This window comes from Danio aesculapii, chromosome 21 (genome assembly GCF_903798145.1).
Source record: "Danio aesculapii chromosome 21, fDanAes4.1, whole genome shotgun sequence".
Taxonomy (NCBI): Eukaryota; Metazoa; Chordata; class Actinopteri; order Cypriniformes; family Danionidae; genus Danio; species Danio aesculapii.
The window spans coordinates 18,436,556-18,454,218 of record NC_079455.1 but is presented as its reverse complement, the minus strand read 5'-3'; positions in this window follow the sequence as shown (position 1 = coordinate 18,454,218).

Genomic DNA, 17,663 nt, shown 5'->3' with positions numbered 1-17,663 from the left:
ATTTGACAGTATATAAATAAATAAATAAATAAATAAATAAATAAATAAATACATAACGAAACAAACATTAATATTGTGAATACACAATGGTGTATCACACATGTTTATTTTTATGGCACGGTGGCCATGTTTTAACTTCTGAAAAGTTGGGCAATCAATGTTTGGTGGAATTTATATTCTTTCACAACAATGAGATATTATTTTTGTTGGATTTATGTAGGGGGCGTCACGGTGGTCCAGTGGGTAGCTCACAGCAAGAAGGTCGCTGGTTCGAGCCCCGGCAGGGTCAGTTGGCTTTCTGTGTGGAGTTTGCATGTTCTCCCCGTGTTAGCATGTGTTTCCTCCGGGTGCTCCGGTTTCCCCCACAAGTCCAAAGACATGTGGTATAGGTGAATTGAATAAACTAAACTGGCCGTATAGTGTATGTGTGTGAATGTGAGAGTGGGTATATGGGTGTTTCCCATTGCTGGGTTACAGCTGGAAGGGCATTCGTTTTGTTTTGTGTGTGTGAGAGAGAGGGTGTCAAAGTTCTATGTGAAATATATTTTATAATAATAACAACGTCCGGATCCAAACAAGAAGGCTTAAAAAAACTCTAATAATGAAAAAAAATGATATACAATCTAATCATTTAAATATGATGGATCCCCCAGATTTAATGTAGTATTTTTTATTTAATGTATGTTCTGCACTACTAAGTTTTGTTATGGAAGCATCCCATCCAACATGTCCACATGGACCCCACATGGGATTTTTCTGGGTTGAGAGTGGGCATTTTGTTGGGCTGAGTATGGGCCCCAGCTTGAATAAGGTTCTGGGCCCCAGTTAGGCAGCCCACACACTATACTTGTTGGTCCCAAATGGGCCACATATGGGCAAAATTAGACAATATTTAAAATATTTATTTATTTATTTGGAGTGTGTTTGCTTTTGTACAATATAATAACAGCCCAACCATTTTTTAAATAAAATGTTAAGTATTTCATATCACATTTATATACATATGATGGTGATTATAGATATTTTGTATATGCCAAATATGAGTAATTTATCAATAATAATACTAATAATATTACTACTACTACTACTACTACTATATAATTATTATTATTTTTAATTCTATATGTAATGTGGGCTAATTCTATGTCACTCTAAACTATATAGGAGATTATAAATATTTGTATTAAACCGATTAATTCAATATTACATTAATTCTAATAATATAAAACACTTCCGTTGAGCATCATCCAGTCACTTGCCGTTAAATTGGTCAAACTCAGCAGTTTAATATTATTCTCAAATATCTAACGTTATAGACTTTATTTTTTTAAACCTGTGTCCTTATTCCTGTTCGGTTGTTGTTTCTTGAGGGGACGTATACATTAAAGAAACAGTCCACTGTTATATTTTTCTAATAAGCTCTTTTACAACTCTCCTAGAGTTGTAACTTTTTCAGTCTATTCTGTTTATCACTGGATTTGATGGAAGCATTTAATGTTAGCTTGGTTTTGCATCAATCATTGGATTGCCTCAAAACATTAACATCTCCCTCAAAAATTACCAAAGGTTTTTTATTATTTTCCTATTTAAAGCTTGACTCTTGGTTTTATCGTGTACTAAAACCAACTGAAAAATTAAAGGCTGATTGTTTATGGCTGATATGACTAGGAACTACCCAGCCACTCATTCTGGCATAATGATTTCACCAGGCTGAATAATTTTCAGTAAAAAGTTTTGGGTTGAATCTTCAATTTCTTTAAAGATTTAAGCTTCATTCTCTCGTAAAGATATGTCTTTGTTGTTTTATAAAAACAAGAGCTTGAACCTAAAATATGTGATTAATTTTATAATTATTTATGGTAAAGTAATACCATATAAGATCTACAAATAAGGTCGGTAACACTTTGTAATAACTACACGCTATAAACCAGGGGTCGGGAACCTTTTTTCAGCAAGGAGCCATTTGCTAAAGGGGGGGCGGGTTGTATATAACAAAACCTTTATTTATGTCCATGCACAATTCAAAAACAAGCAAATATGACGCATCACAATGTATGAAGAAATGACAGTTTATAATTTTTTTTCTTTTTGCCATAGACACTGATGAAATGTTGTTTGAATTGACACACGTGAGGTTACCATAGACATGCAAGTTGCTCACCCTTTATTGGTGTCATGATTCAAGTTAAACCACAGCGCCACACATGTGCATTGATTGAAACATCCTTTTTATTTTAAAGTCCTTATTCATTTCGCTGTAAAAATACATTAAAAAGGAAATTGTAATTGTATTTTCAATAGAAAACTGATTTTTAGTGACAGTTATAATTTTTTAACTTTATAATATTATTGAAGAGAGACAGCTGGAGAGCCACATATTTTTGGTCAAAGAGCCACATGTGGCTCCCAAGCCATAGGTTCCCTACCCCTGCTATAAACCATTTATTAAGCATTAGCATATAGTGAATTCATTATCTGTTAAGCATTAACTCTACATTAATAAACATTAGTAAGCAGTTTATAACAGCAGGTAAAAATGCTGTATTCTTGACTTAAAACCACGTTTATAATGTGCTTAATTACTGTATTTTCATAATTTGTTAATTACTTATTTTTCATAACTAAATTAAGTATTGCATTATTTATAACTAATAACCTGTTATTTAAGCATAGTTGGTTGTTTTTTAAGATCATTCAGAATGAGTTAGTAAATGATTAATAAACTATTCAAATTAACATTTATAATTCTTATTATTCAGGCATATACTAATAGTTAATTTGTATGTTAATAAATGCTTTATTAACTCAACTTCATTCAGTTTTGTGACCTAATCTAAAGAGGACTATTCATGCTTTATAAATCACTAATAAATGACAATTAAAGGCTCCGTTTAAAACAGGAAAAAGTACATAAACTACTTTATTAATTTCTATTCTTTATCACATGAAAAATAAATCTGTTGCAACCTTATCTAAAATAAAATTACTGTACAGTTTAAACATGGCGTCCTATTATATCGTTAGATTACTATATTGTTGTTTTATCCAATTTTATGTTGTATTTTGACACTCCGGTTATTCAGCAATGTTTAAACTTTACAGTAATTTGACTTTTTTAGATAAGATTGTAAAGATTATTGTTCATTTGATACTGAGCCTTTACTTGTCATTTATAAGGGATTTATAAAGCATAAAGTCCTCACTTAAGATTAGGTCACAAAACAGCATTAAATTGTGGTAATAATGCATTTATTAACATATTGTCACGGATTGGCCAGGCTCTTCCACCAGCATCACGCAAAGATCACCATCACCTGAGTATTAACCACACACAGCTGCACCCAATCACTTATAGTCACTATATAAGCACACACCTCACTTCACTCAGTGTCCGGTCTCGTTCCTACGAAGCGGACTCTGAGTGAACACCTCCTGGTAATCACTAACATTCGATCTCAGTATATTGTACTTATCTGCTCTCTGTCTCTCCTAGTTTGTCCAGTGTTCCCGGTGTCCTGTCTGCCTTGTGTTTGTCATCAGTCTGTCTTCCCCGCAAGCCCTCTGGTGTGTGCATTCGGTCTCCCTCAGTATCAGTCATCCAGCCTGCCACCAAGGATCATCCGCACAACCGGACTCCACTCACTTCTCCTCCGTTCTCCTTATGTGCTCATGTGTTGCAAATAAACATTGTTAATAATTCACTCACCTTCCTTGTCCGTCTGCTTCCCATAACAGAAGACCGGACCTCTACAATGAACAGCATGAGCACTCACGATCCCATTCAAGAGTTGGTGGACTCATTGAAGAGAGTTTTATTACCATCTACTCCACTTCCCGAAGCACCACCAGCACCGAGCACTTCTTCACCGTCCACCCACTCATCCAGTCCCATGGCTCGACCAGCGCCCTACTCTGGCGGGGCGGAGGAGTGCAATGGATTTCTTTTGCAATGTTCTCTCATATTCACCATGCAACCTGAGTTATATCCCACAGATCGGTCCAAAATCGCATTTATCATCTCCCTTCTCTCTGGATCGGCTCTTCGGTGGGCAGAAACCATTTGGCAACAGTCTGGGCCGGTAACCAGCTCCATTCAAGCTTTCACCAAGTACTTTAAGGAGGTTTTTGGTCGCGCAGATGCAGAAGTAGCAGCTGGAGAACAGTTATACCATCTCAAACAGGGAGCCATGTCCACTCAGGATTATGCGCTCCGGTTCCGTACTCTGGCTGCTGCTAGCGGATGGAATGAGCGATCTCTCCTCACCACCTACCGGCTCGGACTGGAGCCCAGCCTCCGACTACAGCTAGCAGCCCTCGACGATACCTTGGGGTTGGAGAAATTCATCCAACAATCCCTCCGCTGTTCCGATCGTCTGAGGGCCTACCAGCACGATCTTCCACCTGTTCCCCAAGCACTCCTCCGTTCGCCAGAGCCAGCAGTCCCTCCAGAACCTGAACCAATGATCGTGGAATCTGGTAGACTCACCATCACTGAGCGACAGAGGAGGCTGACCCGGGGTCTATGTATGTACTGTGGTGCCGAAGGACATGTCAGGCTGGACTGTCCCATTCGTCCAGCACGTCCTTTGGTGAGTGTATTCAGTTCTCCCATTGAAAAAATGCATCCTCTCACCACCAATGTCCAGTTAACTACCCCTTCTATATCTGTTTCAGTCACGGCCCTCATCGACTCCGGGTCAGCTGGAAATTTCATCTCGTACGCCCTCTGTCGCCAGCTCCATCTTAACACCGAAGCCTCGACGCACGTCTACCAGATCCAACCCATAACCAACGCAATCCATTCCCAGGCACGTATCCATCGCAAATGTGAGCCTATCTATCTCCAAGTGGGATTGCTCCACAAGGAGGAGTTCCAATTTCTGGTTCTGGAGGGTGCATCCATGGACATCATTTTAGGGCGCCCGTGGCTGGTGAAGCACGATCCCATCCTCTCTTGGGGCACAGGAGAAATAAAGAAATGGGGTGAAGACTGCAAAACCAGATGTTTTCCCGACCTACCTGTCCAACTTCAGAAACCACTTACCATCTATGTCACGTCTGTCGAAAGTCCAGTCAATAAACGATCCATTCAAATCCCGAAGATCTACTCCACATTTGAAGACGTTTTTTGCCCCAAGAGAGCTTCCCAGCTACCTCCACATCGGCCATGGGACTGCGCCATAGACCTGCTGCCAGACGCTCCTATGCCCAAAGGTAGGATCTACCCGTTGTCCCTTCCGGAAAATAAGGCCATGGAGGAGTATATTCAGGAAGCACTGAGTCAGGGGTATATCCGCCAGTCCACGTCACCCGCTGCCTCAAGCTTTTTCTTTGTGGCCAAGAAGGATGGAGGGCTGCGTCCTTGCATCGATTACCGAGTTCTGAATCAAGGAACAATTAAGTTCCGGTATCCCCTTCCTCTCGTCCCTGCGGCCCTGGAACAACTACGATCCGCCAAGATATTCACGAAGTTGGACCTCCGCAGCGCCTACAATCTGGTCAGAATACGTGAGGGGGACGAGTGGAAGACGGCGTTTGTGACCCCTACAGGACACTACGAATACCTGGTCATGCCCTATGGTCTGGTCAACGCCCCCTCCGTATTCCAGAACTTCATTCACGAAGTCCTCCGGGAGTTCCTCCATATCTCCGTCATAGTCTATATTGATGACATCCTGATTTACTCCCGGAGTGAGGCCGAACACCGCCACCACGTTGCGGAGGTCCTACAAACCCTCAGAGACCATCAATTGTACCTCAAGGCTGAAAAATGCTCCTTCCACCTACCGTCTGTTCAGTTCTTGGGGTACATTATTGATCAGAAAGGGGTTCGCATGGACGAGGGGAAGGTGACTGCCGTTGTCTCCTGGCCAAAACCAACAACCATTAAAGAACTCCAGCAATTTCTAGGATTTGCCAATTTCTATAGACGATTCATCCACAACTACAGTCTCATTACCGCTCCGCTGACCAACCTACTCAAAAACCACCCCAAGAAACTCTCCTGGCCTCCTGAAGCCGATGCAGCCTTCCAAACCCTCAAACAATCCTTCACTCAAGCTCCGCTCCTGACTCACCCCGATCCTGAAATCCCGTTCGTGGTCGAGGTAGATGCCTCGACAACTGGAGTGGGAGCCATCCTGTCTCAACATCAAGGTACACCAGCATTACTCCATCCATGCGCCTATTTCTCGAGGAAGCTAAGCCCGGCGGAGAGAAACTATGACATCGGAAACCGAGAGCTATTGGCTATCAAGCTTGCCCTGGAAGAATGGCGACACTGGCTGGAGGGAGCCAAACATCCTTTCTAGGTGATTACAGACCATAAGAATCTCCAGTACCTCAAAGAAGCCAAAAGACTCTGTTCTCGTCAGGCCCGATGGTCCCTGTTCTTCTCCCGATTCCAATTCTCCATATCTTACCGACCTGGGTCAAAGAACATCCGAGCGGACGCACTTTCCCGTATATATGATCAGCCGGAAATCATGGAGACCCCAGCCAGAATCCTCCCAGAACAGATCACGGTCTGTCCAATCACCTGGTCCGCTCCTACAGTCATCGGAGGAGTGAGGAGATACGTTCAAGGCTGTAGAGAGTGCGCTATGTCAAAGAGTCCTCGCCATCTACCTGCAGGTAAACTCCATCCCTTGCCCATCCCAAACCGCCCCTGGTCACACCTAGGAGTTGACTTCATGACAGATCTACCATCATCTGAAGGTAATACCTGCATTTTAGTCATTGTCGACCGATTTTCCAAATTCTGCCGTCTGATTCCCTTGAAGGGTCTGCCCACAGCCCTAGAAACCGCCGAAACCCTATTCAACCATGTCTTCCGATGCTTTGGGTTACCTGAAGACATAGTCTCGGACCGAGGACCCCAGTTGATCTCCAGACTATGGAAAGCCTTCTTCAGACTCCTAGGTGTGACCGTCAGCCTCTCGTCTGGCTATCATCCACAGACCAACGGCCAGACAGAGAGGAAGATCCAAGAAGTGGGGCGGTTCCTCAGAACATTCTGTCACGGTCATCAAAACTCCTGGAGCCAGTTTCTGGGCTGGGCGGAATACGCCCAGAATTCCCTGCGGCAACCTACCACCGGACTTACGCCATTCCAGTGTATTCTGGGCTTCCAACCTCCACTATTTCCCTGGGATGGCGAACCTTCTGATGTCCCCGCAGTGGATTACTGGTTCCGGGAGAGCGAGAGGGTCTGGGACGATGCTCATCACCATCTCCAGAGGGCAGTTCGCAGAGCCAAGGAGGTCTCCGACAAGAGGAGGATCCCAGGTCCAAGCTATGCGCCGGGGCAGAAAGTTTGGCTCTCCACCAGAGACATCCGCTTGCGACTGCCCTCCCGAAAACTTAGTCCCAGATTTGTTGGTCCCTTCACCATCCTGGAGCAGGTCAACCCCATCACGTTTAAGTTACAGTTACCACCACAATATAGGATCCACCCCACATTCCACGTTTCACTCCTCAAACCCTTTCACGACCCTCTGATTCCCTCCACAGAGCCTGGCCATGAAGAGGAACCTCCTCCCCCACTGATGTCAGAAGTCGGATCCATCTACAAGATCAAGGACCTTCTACGGTCCCGACGTCGTGGTGGTCAGCTGGAATATCTTGTCGACTGGGAGGGATACGGTCCGGAGGAGAGATCTTGGGTCCCCAGATCAGATATATTAGATCCTGCACTTATGGAAGAGTTCCACTCCAATCACCCCGAGTTTCCAGCACCTCGTGGACGTGGTAGACCACCACGGCGTCGGAGGTATAGGCCCTCAGGAGCGGGCCCTGGGGAGGGGGGTAATGTCACGGATTGGCCAGGCTCTTCCACCAGCATCACGCAAAGATCACCATCACCTGAGTATTAACCACACACAGCTGCACCCAATCACTTATAGTCACTATATAAGCACACACCTCACTTCACTCAGTGTCCGGTCTCGTTCCTACGAAGCGGACTCTGAGTGAACACCTCCTGGTAATCACTAACATTCGATCTCAGTATATTGTACTTATCTGCTCTCTGTCTCTCCTAGTTTGTCCAGTGTTCCCGGTGTCCTGTCTGCCTTGTGTTTGTCATCAGTCTGTCTTCCCCGCAAGCCCTCTGGTGTGTGCATTCGGTCTCCCTCAGTATCAGTCATCCAGCCTGCCACCAAGGATCATCCGCACAACCGGACTCCACTCACTTCTCCTCCGTTCTCCTTATGTGCTCATGTGTTGCAAATAAACATTGTTAATAATTCACTCACCTTCCTTGTCCGTCTGCTTCCCATAACACATATATAGTAGTAACCATTACTTTATGCCTGAATAAGATATATACATGTTAATTTCAATAGTTTATTAATAATTTACTAACTCATTCTGAATGATCTTAAAAGTCACCAGCTACTCTTAAATACAACTGGTTTGTAAATAATGCAATACTTAATTTAGTCATGAAAAATCAACCAGTCACAAATTATAACGTACAGTTATTAAGCACATTATAAATGTGCTCATAAGACAAGAATACAGCATTTGTATCTGCAGTTATAAACTGCTTATTAACGTTTATTAATGTAATGCTTAACAGATGATGAATTAACTAGATGCTAATGCTTAATGAATGATTCATAGTGTGTAGTTATTATAAAGTGTTACCGTCTTTTATTATTATTTTACTATTAGTGTAATTATTTACAAATAATTTCTTTGTACAAAGTTTTAAAATTCTTAAGGCTGCAGTTCAGATTACTCTTTTTTTAAATGTGTCAGCATTAAGAGACATGGGCCTCAAATATTTAATATAAAAAACTAATAAATGTAAACAACAACACATTTTTGAAGAGTGAATTGTTTTTTTCATTCCTCTGATCATTTGTGGTTCTTTTGTCTTTCTTTTTTTTATTATTATTTCAATGGAAAACAGCGAACTGCCTTGAGAGCCCAGCAGGATCTTGAACGAAGGTCAGTACATTCAAGTTGCATGAAAGATTGGTGTTGAAAATATTGATTGACTTAGTGATTTACTTAAGTGTTATTAAATATATATGTAAAGTATCTATCATTAAAACTAGAGTTGAATTTGATTATTTTAACTTGATTGTTGAACATTTGAAATTCAAGGTCATTTTATTTTTAAGGCAGATTTTTATAGACATGAATGCCTAGACTCCATCCATCCATAGGTATGAATAATTAGACTCCAGATATCTATTTATTGTAAATAAGAGATTAAAAAAAAGTCTTAAAATCAAATTCAGTATTTTTAAATTCAATATGCTGACTTTATGAGTGTGCAGATGGCTGTTCAGAGGTCAGGAGAGTATTTTAGCAAATATGTAAACAAATCTGCCTAAGAAAATCAGTTCTCTTAAATTTTAAATGTTCAATGTTAAAGTTAAAATAATCCAATTTAAAACTTATAAACAGCATGTAATATTTACTTTTGTTAAATAACACCTGTCAATAATTCAATTTAACACAATTCTCATTTGAATATTGTAATTTGAAACAATGAAAATAGCATAAGATTGACAAAACAATCAATAAAATATATCTTTTAAATGCTTACCTTTGGCTTTGCACCTGTCAGGTGACCATACAAAAATGCTTTATAGTTTGAGTTTGGAAGTAGCTGTCACTCTGTAAAGATCATTGCAGGTTCTATAAAGTGTCTTTAACATACAGCCTGTATGTATTTAATTACAATTAACAGTAATATTTTTAATTTTGGTAATATATAAAATTATCACCTTTGTAGTTGCCAAAACAAGTGGTTCCCTGCTTTATTGTATGTGACCTTCTTCCCCAAATGATTTTTATGGCCTGCTTAACACTTAATCACATTATCTCTCCAGTAAGCTTATGACAAGGATGACAAATATTGTATGTTTATTACTGTAACCACATACATTTAATCAGAATTAATGGCCTATAATAACGTAACAAAATGTACACCATTTGTAATTAAATCACACAATGCCAATTAATTGAGCCTATTTTAAATCCAATAAACCCTGTTAGTATTCTGATATATAGAAAAATATAATAATCAAAATACAACAAAACCATCAGTAGCTTCACTGTACTTGCAGTGTGTCAGTGGTAACACACTAATGCTCAATGCTTAACACACCAGTGCTGCTATACTGTATCTATGGATATATGGGGCCGGACCCCCATTTTTGTAACTTATGGCCTACATCATCATTATTATGTGACTGTTAATGTGACTAGACTACAGCTCTAAACAATAAGTTTGGCAAGAGGAGAAATGGTAGTGCCCAACTGAGCCTGGTTTCTCTTGAGGATTTTTTTCCCGTCACTTTTGTCAACTGGTGAAGTTTGTTCCTCGTCGCTGTCACCACTGGCTGGCTTGGTTTGGGGTTTATGGAGCTATGCATCGATGGATTTGCTCTTCAGACACGTTACCACTGAGCACATATGCACACACAAGGCAATCTATACATATGCACACATGATACACTCTATACATATGCACACATGATACACTCAATACATTTGCAGACAAGATACACTCCATACATATGCACACATGATAAACTCCATACATATACAGACATGACACATATACATGATAAACTCCACACACATACAGACACGATACACTCCATACATATGCACACATGATACAATCTATACACCCTATACATAGGCACACTCCATACATATACACACATGTCGGGTCTGGGATAGATCTCGGGTCTCTGGCGTGAGAGGTCAGACACGTTACCAGTGAGCTACTGGGAGATGATGAACACACCACGAGGCAACCTGCTTGCACACTCCACACATATACAGACATGATATACTCTATACATTTGCACTCATGATACACTCTATACATTTAAACTCATGATACAATCTATACACAGGCACACTCCATACATATCAGGGTCTGGTATAGAACCCGGGTCTCTGGCGTGAGAGGTCAGACACGTTACCACTGAGCTACTGGGAGATGATGAACACACCACGAGGCAACCTGCGCGCTCACTCCACACATGATATACTTTATACATTTGCACACATGATACAATTTATACATAGGCACACATGATACACTCTTTACATATGTCACATGAGGCAATCTATACATTTGCACACATGATACATATACATGATGAACTGCACACACATGATACATATACATGATGAACTGCACACACATGATACACTTTATACATATGCACACATGATGCACTCTTTACATATAGACACACATGTCAGGGTCAGAACCCAGGTCTCTGGCTTGATAGGTCAGTCACATTGATACACAGGCACACATGATACACTCCATATGTTTGCACACAATCTATACATAAACACACATGATACGCTCCATACATATACAGACATGATACACTCTATACATATACACCATACACCCTATACATAGGCACACATGATACACTCCATACATGTACACACATATCAGGGTCTGGGATAGAACCCGGGTCTCTGGCGTGAGAGGTCAGACACGCTACCACTGAGCTACTGGGAGATGATGAACACAACACGAGGCAACCTGCTTGCACACTCCACACATATACAGACATGATATACTCTATACATTTGCACACATGATACACTTTATACATATGCACACATGTCAGGGTCTGGGATAGAACCCTGGTCTCTGGCTTGAGAGGTCAGTCACATTGATACACTCTATACATAGGCACACATGATACACTCCAGAAGAGCGTGAAGGCGGGGCAAGCGTTGCGGGCTTTGTTTACTGCAACAAGTTGACATGACAACAGTTTTAAACTGTTCCTGAGCGCTGCGTTTCAAGTGCAAAGATGCATTCTGCCTGAATGTATTCTAAATACTTTATGAATTCATCCTGATATTTCTGACGTTTCCTACTTTTGTCTGATGGGGTCTTGCTCTTATGCTTATTCAAAGTAGACAATCCGGTTTTCACATCCAAATGCATGCTGTATTGATAACTAGCGAGTTATTCACTGCACAGTTATGATATTCCATTCACTTTTTTAAATACTAATCAGTAATTACTTTAAAAAAATCTAAAAAATATTAGCTTTCACTTGTAATACTGAAAAATATATATTATAATCACTGAAAATAACACAATTTTTAAATCACTCTCGCGACCCCTTGAAATTATTCTGCGACCCCTAGTTTGAGAGCTAAAGCACCAAAATGTTATTTGCGTAATGTGCATGCACACATGATACACTCCATACATATGCACACATGATACACTCATGTATACACTCTACACATGCACACATTCTATACATATACACACTCCATACATTTGCAGACATGATATACTCCATACATATACATACTTGCTTCCATACATATACCCACATGAAACACTCTATACATATACTCCATACATATGCACACATGATATACTCAATACATATGCACATGACACACTCTATAGATATGCCCACATGATATACTCCATCCATATACAGACATGATACACTCCATACATATGCACACATGATACACTCTATCCATATACACTCCATACATGATACAATCTATACATATACACACACATGATTCATTCTATACTTATAAGCTCCGTACTTAGGCACACATGATACGCTCTATACAAGTGCACACATGATATACTCCATACATATGCACACAATACACACTATGCATAAGCACACATGATACACTCCATAGAGATGATTCATTCTATACATATACACAAACGATACACACAAGTCAGGGGCTGGGATAGAACCCGGGTCTCTGGCATGAGAGGTGAGTCACACAAGATACACTTTATACATATACACACACAGACATTATACACTCATGGATACATATACAGTCCATACATATGCACACATGATACACTCCACACACTCTATACATATGCACACATGATACACTCTATACACATGCACACATGATATACTCCATACATATACAGACACGATACACTCTATACATAGGCACACATGATACACTCTATACATATACGATACATATATGTCAGGGTCTCTATGCACATGATACTCTCTATACATATACACACATACACATATGATACATATATGTCAGGGTCTGGTATAGAACCCGGATCTCTGGCATGAAAGTTATATACACACTCAATACATATGCACACATGATACACTCTATACATATACACTCCATACTTATGCATACATGATACACTCCATATATAGGCACACATGATACACGCTATACATGTGATACACTCTATACATATACACACATGATACATTCTATACATATGCACACATGATACACTCCATACATACAATTGATGATACACTCTTTAGATATACACCATACTTATGCACACATGATACACTCCCTACATATGCACACACAGGATATACTTTTTACATATACATACTTGTTTTTGTTGTAAAAAAACTTAAATTAGTGAATAGATAGAGAACCACGTCCAGGAGACTTGAACAAGCAGAATTGCTTTATTGAGACGTGGTGGTTAATCTGCAGTCAAACAGCGTCTTCAAGAAGTCCATGTGTCTGCAGAGCCTATTGGAGGTCTGTAGTCTGACAGTTTTATCACAAGTCTGAAATTAAGACAGAGATGTCCTGTCTATATTGTCCTGTTAGGAGGAGGAGAGATGGCTAAACAAAGCATGCAAATTCAGTTTTGGAGTCAGCATGATAACTGGCATATAGGTGTTAGAACCCAAAGACAAAAGCAGAGTCGTTAAAAGCCTGGCCGTAACATTTATTACTCTGGCATTTATTACTCAAGCATTACTCTGGCTTAGCCTGTAGTCAGAAAGACAAAGGTAAATGTCTCTCATGGCTGGGCTGTTAATAAAATGATATAATCAAAACCAAAGAATATAACTTTTCAGTTATATGTAGATTATTGTTCATTTGAAACTAGATTATATAAATTTATATTTCCACACTTTCATACATATACACTCTATACATATACTCCATACATATGCACACATGATACGCTCATGAATACACTCTACACATATGCACACATGATATACTCCATACATATACAGACATAATGCACTCTATACATATACACTCCATACATATGCACACTTGATACACTCCATACAAAATACACTCATGTATACTTCATACATACATGACACACTCCATACATATGCACATGATACACTCTATACATATGCACACATGATACACTCTATACATTTGCACACATGATACATTCCATACATATGCAAGTTTCTGAGAGATACGTCAGTATACCACTGAGCTACTGAGAGTTGATAAACACATTGAAACGCAACTTGCTTCCACACATGATGCACTCCATACATATGCACACATGATACACTCATGATATACTCCATACATATACAGACATGATACACATGATACATTCTATACATGTTTGCACACGATACACTCTATACATATACAAATATGTCAGGATCTGGAATAGAACCCGGTTCTCTGGCGTGAGAGGTCAGACACGTTACCACTGAGCTGAACTTGCTTGCACACATGATAAACTCCACACACATAATACACTTTATACATATGCACACATGATACAATCTATACATAGGCACACATGATACACATACAGACATGATACTCTCCATACATATACGACATGATACCAGGTCTCTGGCTTGAGAGGTCAGTCACATTGATACACTCTATACATAGGCACACATGATACACTCCATACATTTGCACACATCATACCAACCCAGGCTCATTCTGAAAACGGACGTTTCTGGAGACCGCGAAATACATCTCGGTGGCAAGTTTTTCTGCAGTTTTTGTTTTTCGCGAATCCGCCAGAGGTCACCGTGTACGCTTTTCGAGATTTCAAATTTCCCTCGCGAGTGCCATTCGCGCCTGCTGTTCTCGCGTAAACCCACCCGAGGCCGCTGTCAACTCAATTTTGCACAGAATTTCTGACTGACTGAGCGAACGATCGGCTGACCCACCTTCCTCCTTCCCTAAACCCAACCAACACGTTTCAAAAGCAATCCAAAAAATAAAAGCCCTCATCTGACTTTTTTTTTTGCCACATCCTCACCCTGCTATTCACATGTTTGTTTTATATTTTGGATTCTGTTTTTGTCTTACCTGCTTTGTGCTTACCCCCGTCTTCGTGGTCAACTCCTCTCTGCTTCTCAAATCCGCCGACGGATGTGGTGCGCTAACGGGACAAACTGGTTGCAGCCGGAATGCCGTCAATACGGAGGTAAGCGGTCAAGCGAAAGGAACGGCGTCACACCGCCCCGTAGCGTTCGTTTAAAGAAATGAAATGCAGCCAGACGTATCTCCGCCTACGTAATTCGTTGTCTCCAGAAACGTCCGCAGGGCTACGTTTTCACAATGAGCCTGTGTTGCATGATACACTCTATACAAATGCAGACATGATACACTCAAAACATATACAGACATGATATAGTTCATACATATGCACACATGATACACTCTATACATATACACACATGTCAGGGTCTGGGAGAGAACCCGGGTCTCTGGCGTGAGAAGTCAAACACGTTATCACTGGGCTGAACTTGCTTGCACACATGATAAACTCCACACGATACACTCTATACATATACAGACATGATACTCCCTATACATATACACTCATGTCAGGGTCTGGGATAGCACCCGGGTCTCTGGCATAGCACCCGGGTCTCTGGCATGAGACGTCAGACACATTACCACTGAGCCACGATGAACATATGCACACATGCACACATGATACACTCGCACTCATGATATACTCTATACATATACAGACATGATACATTCTATACATATTTGCACAAATGATACATTCTTGACATAGGCACACGATACACTCCATACATATACACACAAGTCAGGGTCTGGGATAGAACCCGGGTCTCTGGCGTGAGAGGTCAGACACGTTACCACTGAGAGTTGATGAACACACCGAGAGGCAACTTGCTTGCACACATAATACACTCCACACATGATACACTCCTTACATTTGCACACATGATACATTCTATACATAGGCACACGATACACTCCACACATATACAGACATGAGTCTCTCTATATATATACACACACACATGTCAGGGTCTGGGATAGAACCTGGTCTCTGGCTTGAGAGGTCAGTCACATGATACATTCTATACATAGGCACACGATACACTCCATACATAATACTCTCCATACATATACACACATGTCAGGGTCTGGGATAGAACCCAGGTCTCTGGTGTGAGAACACATCAAGAGGCAACTTGCTTGCACAGATAATACACTCCACACATTTTATACATACGCACACGAGGCAATCTATACATATGCACACATGAAACATTCTATACATAGGCACTCTATACATATGCACACATGATACACTCCAAACACATGTTACATTCTATACAAATTTGACACATGATAGAACCCGGGTCTCTGGCGTGAGAGGTCAGACATGTTACCATTGAGCTACTGGGAGTTGATGGACACACTGAGAGGCAACTTGCTTGTACACATAATACACTCCACACATTCTATACATATGCACACAAGATACATTCTATACATATTTGAGTTTTCTGATTTTATCTCTGACTTACTAGTTAAAACTGATAAAATACTAATTGTAGGAGACTTTAACATCCACATAGATGACGCTAACGACACATTAGGGCTCGCGTTTATGGACTTACTGCTCTCACTAGGGATAAAGCAAAATGTTATTGGTCCAACCCATCGCTTAAAGCATACATTTGATCTAATTCTGTCTTATGGAATTGAGGTCATTGATGTAGACATTATACCACAAAGTGATAATATTACAGACCACTACCTCTTACTATATAAGCTGTGTTTACCTGAAATTAGCAGATCTGCTCCGATATATCGCCCTAGTAGAACTATTGTTCCATCCACCAAAGATGAATTTATAAATAACTTACCTGATCTTTCTCTACTTCGAAATGCACCCGCAAACGCAAATGACCGTGATGTAGTAACCAGCAGTATGGATGCCATCTTTACTAGCACTCTAAATACTGTGGCACCCATCAAACTAAAAAAGGCTAGAGAGAATAAAACTACACCATGGTATAATAGTCATAACCCGCACTCTCAAAACAGCAACCCGTGCCCTGGAACGTAAATGGAAAAAAACTAATTTAGAAGTTTTTAGAATTGCGTACAAAGACAGTATGTCCAGCTATAGGAGGGCTTTAAAATCTGCCAGGGCTGAGCACCTCCGCAAACTGATAGAAAATAATCATAACAATCCTAGATTCTTATTTAACACCATTGCTAAATTAACAAATAATCGGTCATCTTTGGAACAAAACGTTCCACCGCAAATTAGTAGTGATGACTTCATGAATTTTTTCAGTGATAAAATAGAAGGCTTTAGACAGAAAATAGGAGATATTAAACTTTCTGCACCGCCTTATACTTCAGATCCAGTAAACACGCCTCTGAATCTAAATAACCTACAGTGCTTTAAAATCATAGAACAGGAAGAGCTAGACAAAATTATAAATAGCTCTAAATCAACTACGTGTATATTGGACCCAATTCCAACAAAGTTATTGAAAGAATTGCTACCTGTTATAGGAGAACCTCTTCTTAATGTTATCAACTCTTCTTTATCCTTAGGCCATGTTCCAAATCCTTACAAGTTA